At 38.4% G+C, this 8,045-nt stretch overlaps 1 long non-coding RNA gene across 1 annotated transcript; it reads right to left on the bottom strand.

The window, feature by feature from the left end:
- Positions 1-3,964: 3,964 nt before the first annotated feature.
- LOC149159465 (uncharacterized) lies at positions 3,965-4,566 on the bottom strand. Its single transcript, XR_016261126.1, has 2 exons — positions 4,381-4,566; positions 3,965-4,036 (listed from the first exon to the last, which is right to left on the bottom strand). It is a non-coding gene; the product is annotated as an uncharacterized LOC149159465 (long non-coding RNA).
- Positions 4,567-8,045: the final 3,479 nt, after the last annotated feature.

Genomic DNA, 8,045 nt, shown 5'->3' on the forward strand with positions numbered 1-8,045 from the left:
TGCCAGTTGTCATTGCCGATAGCTAGTAGTCATAGCAAGTCGATCACAGCCAGGAGTAGCCTTAAGGGCATAGCCAAGTAGGTCCTATTTGATGTGGCATCAATGATACACTGATTCTTTAGCTTCAAAGAGCGCTGTTATTTCTAGTGAGGGCAGTCTGCAGTGCCTCTCCTTTGTGAGCTTGATATGCTAGTTTTGTAATCATCGGCATCCCAGCAGAGATCCAAATGAATAATCATTTCTTATGACAGATTGTAACATGTGAAGAATACAAGACAAGCACGACATTATGCCTATGAAGCAGATTATGCCTATAAAGCAGACTGATACTCTTTTCAGAAAGTTTTCATATATATAGAAAAAACGAAACTAGAATATTGGCATCAATGATACACTGATTATTTAGATTCAAGGAGCGTTGTTATTTCTGATCAGGGCAGTCTACAGTGCCTCTCCTTTGTCAGCTTGATATGCTTATTTTGTAATCATCGGCATCCCAGCAAAGACGATAAAAGCATAAAAATGAGAGTTTCAGCACCATGGCAGATCCAAATGCATAGCATCAAGTTAAAATAAGCATTTCTTATGATAGACTGTAACATGTTAAGAATACAAGACAAGCACGACATTATGCCTATGAAGCAGACTGAAACTGGAATACTGGTTAGATTCTTTAGATTCAAGGAGCGCTGTTATTTGCAATCAGGGCAGTCTGCAGTGCCTCTCCTTTGTCATCTTGATATGCTAGTTTTGTAATCATCGGCATCTTAGTAGAGACGATAAAAGCATAAAAATGAGAGTTTCAGCACCATGGCGGATCCAAATGCATATTTGAAGCATCTGTCGTAGACTTGTAATAGACAAGGAAGCGGGGAATTAAGACAACGCGTAAAGTAATGCAAAAATAGGCGTGAGATTTAGAATTTTGACTATACAACTCAAACATACTCCATAATCATATGCTCCTTGTTCGAGATGTTATTGTTTTCTTGGTTTCTTTTTTCTTTGTGTTTCTACTTTTACGATGTCGATAATTAGAAGAGTCATGAGAACAAGTGCTAAGAGAAACAATGCCGCCAGTTGAGTAAGTTGGCTTATGCTAATGGATTCCATGTAATGTGAAGCAGAGAGATGTATGTCAATATCTAGGTGCAGAAGGTGGTTTTCTTTTGTAAGCAAGAAATTAGGCATTGCTTTTGCCAATTTATAAAAGAGTTCAATGTGTTTGCAAGCTGGTTTTAAGTGTGAATGGAACTGGGTTTTTGAGAATATTTTACTGTACAACCAAATAAGAAAAGCCATGCAAGATCGCAAGACTTGAGTGCGGGATAAACTGCTGACACGTGCAGAAGTAAGTACATATACGGATTGATTTGGAATGGAGCTGAAATACTTGAAGATCAGATCGGAGGGGATATAATCCAATATTGAAGATCAGATCGGAGGGGATATAATCCAATATGAGGAGCATTTATTGGAGGAGGCCAGTATTTAATGATCGCTATAAAACGGAAAACTTACGTTAAGTGAGCAATCGATTGGCATATGAAATGATGTATGTGACGGCAAAAGTAAATGGTAAATTAGGTGATGTATCTGACATCAGGGGCAGATCTCAAATGAAATCTTAGTGTTAGATTGGGTCCAAGCTATTCTAATAAACAATTTGCAATTAAGCGATCTATCTGACATTGGAAGCAGATGGCATATGAGATGATGTATGTGACGACAAAAGTAAATGGGAAATTCTCAAATGAAATCTTAGTGTTAGATTGGGTCCAAGCTATTCTAATAAACAATTGGCTAGACAGGACAAGTCAATTGGCTAGACAGAACAAGTAATGAGTGTATGAAAGACATGTTCAGACAACAGGTATAATTAAAGCCGCCTTAAATTGAATAACTTGTACCAAAGTTATAGCATCACCATAGGCACTGCAATAAAATTTGGTCCATCTCATTTCAGTATCAAAAATCATGCTAACTAGTGAAGCATGGAAGAGATGAACAAGAAGGAACAGAAGAAGAAAAATGCAACAAAGTTGGTTTCTACTTACCAGTTTTATCTGCTGGTGATTTAATCAAAGCACCTTGGGAAAGATCAATGTGTGCATTTGCTTCAAGCTGAAGCCGGAGAGACTGCTTTTGTGCTTCATTTTTAAAGCTTAAGTCTTCAGGAGCAGAGAGATCCTCAACAGACAGACAAGGTGGCTGTTCGAAAATGTCCAAGGCTGGGAATTCAGAATGTTTTTCCTCAGGCAAAACTGGCTGGTCCTTTTGCAATTTATCAGGAACTGGAAAGGCACAAACTGAATGTTGCCCAATAGAGACATAGCTTTGCTCCAGTTTGGAAGCGACCACAGATTCCAGATTCAAAGTGTCTAACTTTTTCTGATTTGGGGAAGTGTCAAACTCTTCAGTAAAGTTGATAGAAACTTGTACCAAAGTTCTAGCATCACCATAGGCACTGCAATAAAATTTGGTCCATCTCATTTCAGTATCAAAAATCATACTAACTAGTGAAGCATGAAAGAGATGAACAAGAAGGAACAGAAGAAGAAAAATGCAACAAAGTTGGTTTCTACAGTTCATGGTAAACAGTTCATGATAACTTCAAGAATAGCTACTAGGGTAGGTGACCTGGTTAGCAGTTGAAATCTGCACATAAAGTGACCACAAAAGCCTGTCATTCCCAAAATGTTGAAAACAAACGTATAGCAATAACTTATGACCCATAGAATGTATCATGCTACTAATTTTTCAACGTATTAAAAGAAACTTTATCTATGTGGATTTTCAGATCAATATCCATTTCAATGCAAAATATTATTCAGGTCAAAACATTTGTTGAAAACAGATAGAAACCCTATTCTGGATTCAGCTTTAATTGATATTTAATAACAACATGGCCACTAAAATTGACTAGAACTTCAAGGACAATCATTTAATACAAGCAATTTTTCTTGGCTTCAAAAAGAAATGGCACCCACTTAAAGCGCTATCATAAATCATAAGCACAAAAAGAATTTTGTCAATTGGAACTAGCTTGGGTGGTTAGGGAAGACAGATGTTATCCTCCCCCCCACTCTCCCAAGTTCAAATCCCACTTGTAACGTATTTCATCCTTCTTGACCCAATTGTTTTTGACTCTCTAACCCTGAATATCTTACCCATGCCTATGGGTAGAAGGGTGGGATGCTTGGTTACCTGGAATGAAAAAAAAAAGCACAAAAATAATCAAACAAAAGCCAGTACCATGCTTTTGTACTTGAATTATACCTGGTGCTCGGAAAAAGGATGATCCAAATATATATCAAAATGCCTGGGGAAGGTTATATTAGTCTCAACCCATTTGACAGAATATGTAAACTTCAACCTGCTTCCCGGTAAAAGCTGTTGAGGATTTTCCTGAGTAAGGTTGAGATGTATTATCTGCAATTCACATGTAACAGATTTGATGTCCACCACACCAAGGTAAGATGGTAAGGTTTTATGAAAGAAAAAATCAGTGTCATTTCCAAGTTGCCAAAGGAAATAAACATATTTATAAAGCACACAATTCACTAACTGGTCCTTATTTGATTTCACAATAAGGTTCTTATGTGTGTAAAGCAAATGCCTTTGATCCTCTTTCCTGTCTGGATGTTGTTCTTCCACAAATCCTGCACATCCCAATCTGCATCAATGCCTTGAATACTTGAGATAACATGATACATTTTGTGAAATACAAATTAGCAGATATACATCTTAGAGAGGGGAATGCTTACCCCAGAGTGGCAGATCATCTGAGACAATCCGTCCAACATGGCATACCATTGCCATCAAACGAAACTAAGTCAATAACCATGGAATCTATTGCAAACACTATTACCATCTTTTTAAGCTTCATTATGGCACAAACAACTCAATAATATAAACATCGAGAACATACCCATGAAGAATTCAGACCCATACATGTTCTCAATAGCATCCTTGAATTGCTGCACTTTCTCACTGTCAAGTTCGATGCTACAAATTTCGCTTTTATTAACATTTGCTGCCAAAGAATCAAATTGTTTAAGACTGGCACAATTGGAGCTCACTTGTGATATAGCTTTAACTTCATATTACTGTATTAAAGAACAACAATTATATATATTCCCCTTGTTGCACTCCACATTAGGTAATAGAACGTGTCAATTGTTCAATAATTATCATTATCTCATTGCATAAACAACATAACCTTCCCCTTAAAGCCTGGATCAAGTTAAATACAGATTACAAAACTCAAAAGTTGGACCTGTGAACTCTGCATATCTTTCCTTTTGAATACTACCATTTATCAAAATCCAAAATCTGAGAATATGAACAGGAAAGAATATCTGAAAAAGTTCAGCTTACTTCCAAATTTAATATCAATCTGACTATCAATGAGCTCATTTCCCTCCAGAACTTCTCCAAGCCCACCCCACTTGTGGGTAGGGTTGTTTCCTGGATGACAGAAAGGTAGACTGTAGTAGTTATACGTTTCTTGAGGATTGTTGTAGGGACCAACCTTGTTCACCCAAAGAGTTATAGAGTCACCTACATTATACTGCCCACAACAGTAAAGATAAATTCAGCAAGTTTGAACAGAGGACACAGTCATAGAAAAAATTGAACTTCAAAAAGCTAACAGTTGAAGCCTCAAATATGAAAAATAATAGCGCCTGGCACCAAAGAAAAAGCAATGGCATTAAAATGCCTTTGTGTTTTTAGGGAAATAGAAAGGCAATAGTGCTGTTTGACATAAAAAATTGGCTAAAGCCGAATGGCTAGCTGCTACTGTTTTTAGATTACTAATCATATCTTGAAGCTCATGTGCACAGATTCTATATAATATATAATAAATGCTAACAGTAGACTCGAAGCAGCAAACGGGCATCGGAGCCCCATACACTCCAGGATCTCCACCAATTTTAGCAGTTATATAAGATACATTTCTTGAGTATTATTTTATGACCAAGTGAACAAAGAGTTACAGAGTCACCTACATTATACTACCCACAACAGTAAAGATAAATTCAACAAGTTTGAATAGAGGACATGGTCATAGGAAAAATTGAACTTCACAAAGCTAACAGCTGAAGCCTCAAATATGAAAAATAATAGCGCCTGACACCAAAGAAAAAACAATGGCATTAAAATGCCTTCGTGTTTTTAGGGAAATAGAAAGGCAACAGTGTTGTTTGACATAAAAAATTGGCTAAAGCCGAATGGCTAGCTGCTACTGTTTTTAGATTACTAATCATATCTTGAAGCTCATGTGCACAGATTCTATAGAATATATAATAAATGCTAACAATAGACTCGAAGCAGCAAACGGGCATCAGAGCCCCATACACTCCAGGATCTCCACCAATTTTAGCAGTTATATAAGATACATTTCTTGAGTATTATTTTATGACCAAGTAAGTTCTCCCACAGAGAGATGAGGCAGACTATATGATCCTAATTCATGGTATCCTAGAGTGCAACATAAAATGTTTGAGTGACCTTCCATGCATCCAACATGCGAAATTGCATACATCCAATGCAAGGTATTTTGCCCAAACAACAATTGCAAGAGATGAAATAGAAATTCCCTAGAGAATGGCAAGCTTGGGAGGTAATCGATCGACACATTATCCTGTCACCCTGTATATCGGCTCAGGAAGATGAAGCTATGTAAGGTAGATAATTGTCTTCACGAAGAGAACCAATTTCATTCTAGGTTTTCAATGGTAAAATTAAGCCACGATAAACTAAGCTCTCTATGTCAATGAGTTCCAATGCACCACAATGACGGTTTCTACTTACCAGTTTTATCTGCTGGTGATTTAAGCAAAGCACCTTGGGGAATATCAATGCGTGCATTTGCTTCAAGCTGAAGCTGGAGAGACTGCTTTTGTGCTTCATTTTTAAAGCTTAAGTCTTCAGGAGCAGACAGATCCTCAACAGACAGACAAGGTGGCTGTTCGAAAATGTCCAAGGCTGGGAATTCAGAAGGTTTTTCCTCAGACAGAACTGGCTGGTCCTTTTGCAATTTATCAGGAACTGGAAAGGCACAAACTCAATCTTGCCCAGTAGAGAACCACAAAATTCCTCGCTGCCACAGAGAATGAGTCCCTCACCTCCCTGCTGCCTCAGAGCATTGATCTGCTATCACAGGTTTCGCTATGTCGCCTGGTTACCCAACATATGTTTTACACAGGCCAACACATGTAATGTATGTGGTTGCATGCAATGCACGTGGTAAAGGCTTATTTTGATGGATCATGACACAAATGTCATGAGGTAAACAATATCCACCGTGTCTCAGTATATTGCATATTTTAAAAATATAATTCTTTTTTATATTTTAAATTTTTTTAACCTTCGATTGAAATTTTAAATTCGTTGCATAATTCCAAAAATTCTATTTACATCCCACGAAAAAATTGGGACAAGATTGAAACCTATATAACATTTAAAAAATATACTATTTTGAATTCAATGGCAGATACATCTTATCGATGATCGTTCTCTTCCAGTGTTTACATTCAGGGTGTGGGTGCTCGGATTGCTTTCATGCATTACTCTGTCGTTTCTCAACCAGTTCTTCTCATACAGAAGAGAACCGCTTACTGTCACTGCGGTCTCAGAGCAAATCGATGTTCTGCCAATTGGGCATTTTATGGCAACAGCACTGTCCAAGAGAAAGTATGGGCTACCAGTGGGCCTCTTGATAGTCATCACATCTCAGGTGATAATTCTTGATTGAACTTCTTCAATCCACATTCAAAAATTCAAGTAAAGTAGGTTCATCAGATGTTTATTTTGCATTTTAATTGGCAACACGAATTGTTATCTGCATGAAGAACATTAGCGAAAAGGCATCCCTAACCCCAGTGTATTTTCCATGAATTAACTTTATTTTAGAGTTAAACATCTGAAAAAAAACAAGTATCGAATGAAAGCATCAGTACCAGATTCGGTTGAAGTGGTTGAACCACGCAAAGGCCACGGAAGTTTGATTACGTTTCTCCTGAAACTGAGTGGCCAACATGAAGGAGAAGGCCATCAGGGGCACGATAATAAATTCAGGTAAGCCCAATGTGTTGATTAGGGACAGTCTCAGAACTCTACTGTGAGCATCATTATATAAACTAAAGATAATAACCCAGAAATTCGTAGTGAGGCAAGCGTAAGGCATGCTGACATTATATATTATGATAGGAAATCATTTTCATGACTTAAGCGCCGATTGAAAAGAATTTGAGGTCTTGGTGTGGACGATAGAATATAGAGAGCACATCCGCTCACATGTCGGGACTCTGCGTTTGAGGTGTATGTGCTCTCCATGATCCTGTCATCAAATTAAGCCTTCAGCTTGGTAAGTATTCCATATCTGAAGTTCCTTACCTGGATCGCTTTTGCTCACATATTATTATCAGCACATAAAAATTTATCTATACCCAGGAGCAGGCCCAGTTACGGATCTATTACCTACATAGGAACAAGTTGGGGTAGCTAGAGCATTAGCAACAAGAGTTTGACTGGTTTAAGCACCACCAGTAGCACTTGTAGACCGAGCAGCAGTAGAGCTTCCAGTTCCTGATCGAGACCTAGTTCCTGTTCGTATTTGGGCGGATCCAGTGGAGGCAAAGGCAAAGATAGCAGCATCTAATCTAAACAAATTAGAGAGCCGGTTGAAGCATGCGTTGAATCCGCTAGAAAGGATTCTGCTAGGCCAGGGCAGAGACAACATATGTAGATGCAGGGGTGACAGAAGCTATTGCAATTTCTCTAAAGCCACAAGCGGGCACACAACTGTTTGCCACATTGAAGCGAGCAGAACAACCGCATTTACCAGGTGACGAAGAAGGTGAAACAAACGGAGGCCAGCAAAGGGAGATCAAGTTTAAAACACGGAAGACCACCGCCAGAACTAAGGCAGGCCAGCAAAGGGGAAACAAGAAAGGGAGGCTAGCGAAACATGACACCTCCCCATGCATGGACACCTGTAGCGCCTGCATGCACACCTGCCAATATTCTTAGACCTGCTT

Source organism: Pinus tabuliformis, chromosome 5_2 (genome assembly GCF_031772625.1).
Source record: "Pinus tabuliformis cultivar Carrire ecotype Pingquan chromosome 5_2, CPIR1, whole genome shotgun sequence".
In the NCBI taxonomy this organism is placed as follows: Eukaryota; Viridiplantae; Streptophyta; class Pinopsida; order Pinales; family Pinaceae; genus Pinus; species Pinus tabuliformis.